General features: G+C 45.4%; 1 non-coding gene across 1 annotated transcript; it reads right to left on the bottom strand.

Moving 5' to 3' along the window:
- Positions 1–6,137: 6,137 nt before the first annotated feature.
- TRNAS-GGA (transfer RNA serine (anticodon GGA)) lies at positions 6,138–6,210 on the bottom strand. Its single transcript has one exon. It is a non-coding gene; the product is annotated as a tRNA-Ser (tRNA).
- Positions 6,211–7,887: the final 1,677 nt, after the last annotated feature.

Raw genomic sequence — 7,887 nt, 5'->3', positions numbered from 1 at the left:
CTCAGTCATGTCCGATTCTTTGCGACCCCATGAATCGCAGCACGCCAGGCCTCCCTGTCCATCACCAACTCCCAGAGTTTACCCAAACTCATGTGCATCGAGTCGGTGATGCCATCCAGCCATCTCATCCTCCGTCATCTCCTTCTCCTCCTGCCCACAATCTCTCCCAGCATCAGAGTCTTTTCCAGTGAGTCAACTCTTTGCATGAGGTGGCCAAAGTACTGGAGTTTCAGCTTTAGCATCAGTCCTTCCAAAGAAATCCCAGGGCTGATCTCTTTCAGAATGGACTGGTTGGATCTCCTTGCAGTCCAAGGGACTCTCAAGAGTCTTCTCCAACACCACACTTCAAAAGCATCAATTCTTCGGCACTCAGCCTTCTTCACAGTCCAACTCTCACATCCATCCATGACTACTGGAAAAACCACAGCCTTGATTAGACGGAACCTAGTCGGCAAAGTAATATCTCTGCTTTTGAATATGCTATCTAGGTTGGTCATAACTTTTCTTCCAAGGAGTAAGCGTCTTTTAGTTTCATGGCTGCAGTCACCATCTGCAGTGATTTTGGAGCCCAAAAAGATAAAGTCTGACACTGTTTCCACTGTTTCCCCATCTATTTCCCATGAAGTGATGGGATCGGATGCCATGCTCTTCGTTTTCTGAATGTTGAGCTTTAAGCCAACTTTTTTACTCTCTGCTTTCACTTTCACCAAGAGGCTTTTTAGTTCCTCTTCACTTTCTGCCATAAGGGTGGTGTCATCTGCATATCTGAGGTCATTGATATTTCTCCTGGTAGTCTTGATTCCAGCTTGTGTTTCTTCCAGTCCAGCATTTCTCATGATGTACTCTGCATGGAAGTTAAATAAGCAGGGTGACAATATACAGCCTTGACGTACTCCTTTTCCTATTTGGAACCAGTCTGTTGTTCCATGTCTGGTTCTAACTGTTGCTTCCTGACCTGCATCCAGATTTCTCAGGAGTCAGGTCAGGTGGTCTGGTATTCCCATCTCTTGAAGAATTTTCCACAGTTTATTGTGATCCACACAGTCAAAGGCTTTGGCATAGTCAATAAAGCAGAAGTAGATGTTTTTCTGGAACTCTCTTGCTTTTTCCATGATCCAGCGGATGTTGGCAATTTGATCTCTGGTTCCTCTGCCTTTTCTAAAACCAGCTTGAACACCAGGAAGTTCACAGTTCACGTATTACTGAAGCCTGGCTTGGAGAATTTTGAGCGTTACTTGGCTAGCATGTGAGATGAGTGCAATTGTGTGGTAGTTTGAGCATTGTTTGGCATTGCCTTTCTTTGGGACTGGAATGAAAACAGAGCTTTTCCAGTCCTGTGGCCACTGCTGAGTTTTCCAAATTTGCTGGCATATTGAGTGCAGCATTTTCACAGCATCATCTTTCAGGATTTAAAGCTTAGCTTTCTTTAATTCTTCGAACTTTGTAGATTGAAAGTTAGTCACAGAAATTTCTGTATTATGGACATGAGAAAGATATGTGTGAAACAGCATTAAGTGAAAAGCAAGTTAAAAACAGCATTTGCGGTACGACACCAATTTTCCAGTTATGTATATGTAGACATAAAGGGTGTCAGGCAAATAAATCAAAATACTAGCAGGGGCTATCACTGCCTGCTGGGACTGTGGGTGATTTTTGTTCTATTTCTGTGTTCCTATTTTTTTCTATCATAAACACAATTTCTCTCTCTCCTCTCCTAATCTTTCTCCCTCTCTCTCTGTTTCTGTCCCCACCCCCCTACTCACCACTTCCCAACTTCTCCCTCTCTGTTTGTGTGTGTGTGTTTCCCTTCAACATGATTTCAGATTTTGGTAACATATGCTGTAGCACAAGAAATTAGGAAATCTCCCCATCCTGCAGCCGGTATAACATTACTGTCAGTAAACAAGCGATCCTGAATTGGTTCTGCCATTTGTTAGCTTCATTTTTGGCCTCTTGACCGTTCCTCTCTTTCATCTACAGAATGAGAATGACAGGATTTCCCGCTAGGTAAATTATACATTTTATCCGCTGGTTTGGGGTATTACTATTACTCAGCTCTTCTGGAATGGTCTTCATTCAGGCAGTAGGACAACAAGGTACCATACTCTGGAAACGAAAAGAAATGGAAGGAATCAGTGTTAGGAAAGATATGTTGCACGTGCCTTGAACAGCTAAGGCAGGGTGCAGGAGAGCAGCACAGATGCCAAATTCCAATCAGCTGCACCAAGAGCCTGACTTTCAGCACCGCAGAATCACTGGCTTGAGTGGGTCATCCAGCCATTAATAGGGAAAATTTCGGGGGAGAGAATCTTACTGGCATAGTCATCTCTGTAAGAATTATGAAATAAGGGGTTAGTCTCTGTTGTAGTAATTACATGGGAAGCTAACTGCTATTTTTCTTGATGAGGCTGATTCTCTGAGGCCTCAGCTGAAAAAATGCATCTGCCTTCCACTGAAGGATGTGGGGGTGGCAGGGAGTGGCTTTGGCCTCTTTCGGTGACTTTTCTCTTTGTTTTTTCTGCAGCTATGACTGCTGCTACTGCTGCTGCTATTTGTTTTTGTAATTGTTCTTCGAAGGCCTCAGGCGAGAAAGCTGTTCTAATTGTACAGATCACAGCACAGCTGATTCACAGAACAGTCCCCAGTAATCTGTGCAGCCATTTGACTGAACTTTCAAACTAGCTTGGGGGCACTTGCCCAACCCCCATGAGGCCAGCGTCTGACAATGGGCATAAAGCAGCCGCCAAATGAGATGTGGGAACAGTTGTGTCTTAGTGATTGAATGCCAGGCAGGCAGAAATCAGGCTGCCCTCCGCCACGGCCACGTGTTTTTGGCAGTGTGCTGGTCTACACCACATGCCTGAGCCACATGCCATCTTATTAAAATAAGGTCCTGGATATGTTCTGGTATAACAAAAGAGGATGTCTAGTGGAACCAGTCAGTGCTGGGTTCAAGTGACTGCCACTGTAGCTACATGAACTGGGCACTTTGTGTGCAACTTGCTAAACGTAACTTTCCTATTGTCTTAGAATTCAGCTAAACTCCAAAGACCCTTCTCCTCCAACAACTCCTGACCCCCACCACTGCTTATTCACGTAAGGCCAAGAGACAGCTTAAATTTGCTCGGTGACTCACAGCCCAACACCCTTGAATAAGATAAGTCTGGGGATAATATGATTAGTGTCAGGGATCTCTGAAGAATATTGTGTCCTAGGAGGAAATTCCCCTGGGGGCTGAGGAAAAGGGGTGCCATCAACTTCTTCAACTGCTTAACACATCTGAGTTGAACCCCTGTTAGGTTCCAAGCATAGTTCAAGGCACCAGAGATACAGCAGTGGAGAGCAATTGCTTCCTTTCAAGGCAAGGAGCTGGACTCTCTAGGATATTCTTAGAGAATCCTGTTGTCAGTGGGAAAGGAGATGAGATCTCATCTGTAGGCTTACCTGTATAACTATGAGATATGAGAACACAGAACTAAAAGTCAGCAGTAACCTGCAGGGACATCATGTTTGAGTTTTTTCATGGGTTGAGTGGATTCTATGGAAGTTAGATTGGTGTGAATTGTCTTGAAAGGTCTGTGTTTCAGAGCAGTAGCCCTGTGAGACCAGCCAAGAAGGATGCCTGTCCTGGCCTTACTCCAGCCATGATCCTCTCTCCTTCAGAGAAACAGTTCATGGGGCCAAGGAGACATGTCCATTTTAGATTCATGCCCCTCCGTGGAGAAGATACCCCCTTATAAACTGCCACTGAGACTGTAAGATTGGATTCCTAAACAGCCCCAGGTCAAGCCTGCTTCAAGAGCAGACCCATCCCCATGCGCAGATGCTCAACCCACTGGATGTTCAAGGACTAGCTCTCTGCTGGTGAGTATGGAAGGTGAGCGTGCCCACATGCCTGTTTATAAGGCCCTTTGCAATAGCCAAGGTGAGAGAGAGGTTAACAGTGGGCTGGGGGCTTGGACTTGGAGCCAGCTTCTAGCATGAAATTCCAAGGAGTCTGAGAATTCTAGATGGAAGCCTGCCTGACCGTCCAGGCTTTTATAAAAGTATGGTTGTTAGGGAATATCAGTCATGTCCAACTCTTTGCCACCCCATGGACTATACCATCCATGGAATTCTCCAGGCCAGAATACTGGAGTGGGTAGCCTTTCCCGTCTCCAGGGGATCGTTCCAACCCAGGGATTGAACCTGGGTCTCCCACACTGCAGGCAGATTCTTTACCAGCTGAGCCACAAGGGAAGTCCAAGAATACTGGAGTGGGTAGCCTATCCCTTCTCCAGCAGATCTTCGTGACCCAGAAATGGAACTGCATTGCAGACGGATTCTTTACCAACTGAGCTATGAGGGAAGCCCAAATTTGGACACATTTTATGAAATAATTTTTAGCCTTATTAAAATTTTTAAAATGCAACTAAATATTTAAAGTTGTAGTCTTCTGTACTCCTGCCCAGAGCCCACAGTTGTCAGAAATGGTTTTATCCACAAGGGCTGCCTGCCAGTGAGTCAGTCCCCAGAGGTGTAAACCCAGAGGGAGAGGTGCAGGTGGACAGTGAGAGGATCCATCTCAGTCAAAGTGCACAAGGTCAGAAGTTCCAGGAGCCAAAGGGAAGCATGGGGCAAGTTTGGGAGAAGGTTAAGGGAAGTGAAATGGAGGGAGATCAAGGACTTGAGGCATGTCATGTAGGAGGTCATAAAAAACTCGCCAAAGCCTTCCATATGTGGTTAGAACTTGGATATACGCCTTAACAGAGACCATGTAACAGCCAAGAGACAGTCTCAGACACAGCCCTTGAAGTCCTGCCTTGACTTAGAGAAAGCGGAAGCACAAGTGCTAAAAACAACAAATCATACAGCGTTTGTCCTCTGCTGTACTTTCCAGAGCCTGGGTTCAGCCTGAGCTTGGGTAAAGAAAAGCTTTTATTTGGAAGAGAAAATTTAAGTTGGATTCAGATTTCATTGGGCTTTTGAAAAACCTAACAGGAGGCGTTTTAAACATCTGAAAAGGACCTGAAAAGCTACAGCATCAGCTGAGATAATCTCAGGAGGTGAGAAAGTGGAGTTTGACAGAGAGAGGTTGAACAGCAGCAGTGGGAAGAAGAGAAACAGAGCTATTTATTGACTGTACCCCCTTCCATTCAAGCTATTCAATTGACACTAACTTTTCTGAAATCCAGTTTCCTCATCCCCAGTAAAATAAGGGTGAAATATGCCAACTTGTAAAAGTTATTGTGAAGAATAGAATAATGCTGTTTAAATTTCCAGGACATTCCAAGCATCTAGTGAGGTAGCTATTATAATTGCTATCACTGTCGTGACTAGCATTATTATCAAAACTGTATGCTAATAATACAGAGCTTCACTTTCATTCCCTTCACCTACCTATCCTTTCCTGAGTGATACTGAAACTCTGAGGAATTAGAATTTCCTCGAAGGCCCCACTCTTTGACCTCTCTGGGTATCAGTTCAGTTCAGTTCAGTCACTCAGCTGTGTCTGACTCTTTGCAACCTCATGAATCGCAGCACGCCAGGCTTCCCTGTCCATCACCAACTCCCGGAGTTTACCCAAACTCATGTGCGTCAAGTTGGTGATGCCATCCAGCCATCTCATCCTCTGTGGTCCCCTTCTCCTCCTGCCCTCAATCCCTCCCAGCATCAGAGTCTTTCCCAATGAGTCAACCCTTTGCACGAGGTGGCCAAAGTATTGGAGTTTCAGATTTAGCATCAGTCCTTCCAATGAAAACCCAGGACTGATCTCCTTTAGAATGGACTGGTTAGATCTCCTTGCAGTCCAAGGGACTCTCAAGAGTCTTCTCCAGCACCACAGTTCAAAAGCATCAATTCTTCAGAGCTCAGCTTTCTTCACAGTCCAACTCTCACATCTATACGTGACCCCTGGAAAAACCATAGCTTTGACTAGACGGACCTTTGTTGGCAAAGTAATGTCTCTGCTTTTCAATATGCTATCTAGGTTGGTCATAACTTTCCTTCCAAGGAGTAAAGTGAAAGTGAAAGTGAAGCCGCTCAGTCATGTCCGACTCTTTGCTACCCCATGGATTGTAGCCTACCAGGCTCCTCCGTCCATGGGATTCTCCAGGCAAGAGTACTGGAGTGGGTTGCCATTTCCTTCTCCAGGGGATCTTCCTGACTCAGGGATCGAACCTGGGTCTCCTGCATTCCAGGCAGACGCTTTAACCTCTGAGCCACCAGGGAAGCCCAAGGAGTGAGCGTCTTTTAATTTCATGGCTGCAGTTACCATCTGCAGTGATTTTGGAGCCCCCAAAAATAAAGTCTGACACTGTTTCCACTGTTTCCCCATCTATTTCCCATGAAGCGATGGGACCAAATGCCATGATCTTCGTTTTCTGAATGTTGAGGTTTAAGCCAACTTTTTCACTCTCCTCTTTCACTTTCATCAAGAGGCTTTTTAGTTCCGCTTCACTTTCTGCCATAAGGGTGGTGTCATCTGCATATCTGAGGTCATTGATATTTCTCCTGGCAATCTTGATTCCAGCTTGTGCTTCTTTCAGCCTAGTGTTTCTCATGATGTACTCTGCATATAAGTTAAATAAGCAGGATGACAATATACAGCCTTGACCTAGTAGGTAGTGACTGATTATCCCTTGACAGGGATTTCATCACTGAATCAGTCAACACAAAAGCAGTGAGAGAAACTAATATTCACGGAGAACCTACTGAGTCTCAGACTTTGCATATGTTTTTGGCATTTAGTAGTCTAGAGAGCTAGGGCCAGGGACCAAAACATGACCTGGAGCCCTCCCTCAACCGATTCCCCGAAAAGCGAAAGAAACCCAAAGAATATGTCTGAAACCTAACATTGGAAATCTTGAGAAGTGGGGAGTGACTGCTCTGTAGAGGCTGTCTAGAAAGGCTTTCAGCTCTCTGCAGCCAAGACCAGTAAGAGCTCTTCAGAGAGCACTTGTGTGACAGGCAGGGGGAGGGACAGAGCATGGGGGACGTGCGGCCAGCAGCCTTTCTGCAGGAGCTGAGTCCTGAGCATCTGAGTCAGACCCACTTTCAAGCTCTGAGAACAGGGGAATCTTGCCTGATGAGAAGAATGGCTATTCACACCTCCTCCAAAGTCTGCCATTTGGGCAAACTTACACATTATATTGGTGCTTCATTCAAGAGCCAGCAGTGAATGTTAGAGCAGGGACCCAAAGCCAGAGAGCTGGAACAAAAGTACAGACCACTGGCAGGGTGGGTGAGAGATTTAGTAAATGTGAAACACCTTTACCTGACATGTTCCTGTCAGGGGTATCATGTAGGAAAATGTCTCTCCTGGTTTGCTTTGGCTGGTGGCTGAGGTGGTACTGCCCAGGAATGGTACTCCACTCTTCATGGTTCACAGAGAAGGATTCGAGTGAGCAGCTTTTCACTTGAGGGCTACAAACAGGTAATCAGCAGTGAGGATTGAAACACATGGGATCCGTTCGGAAGCACTCCTAAAGCATGATGTCTTTTCACCACAGGAAAAGGGGAAACAATGAAATGGCCTGGCTGACCATTCATAGAAAAAAAAAATTTTTTTTTTAATATGTGTTCTTGTGGAACATAAGCAGGGGAAAGGAATCAACCACAGGCGTAATTAAGAAAACATAAATTCAAGTAGCAACTTTTTCAACAAAAATTTCATAAGCACTTGCCACCTGGCAGTCCTAAGAATTCAAAGATGAAAAAGCAGGACTAGCCCTCAAGGAGCTCGCACTCTGATGGTGAGGGAAGCAAATTAAGACTGTGGTAGAACAGAGCCATGGCACAATGACATGGGTTGGCACAAGATGCCACACAATGTCCTAGACACCCCACCCAGATTCGGAAGGTCTGGAAAAGCTTCATTCACCAAGGGAGTGACATCCAACTGGAGAT

The sequence above is a fragment of the Ovis aries genome, chromosome 2, assembly GCF_016772045.2.
Source record: "Ovis aries strain OAR_USU_Benz2616 breed Rambouillet chromosome 2, ARS-UI_Ramb_v3.0, whole genome shotgun sequence".
NCBI lineage: Eukaryota > Metazoa > Chordata > Mammalia > Artiodactyla > Bovidae > Ovis > Ovis aries.
This window is presented reverse-complemented; position numbering and strand designations above follow the sequence as displayed.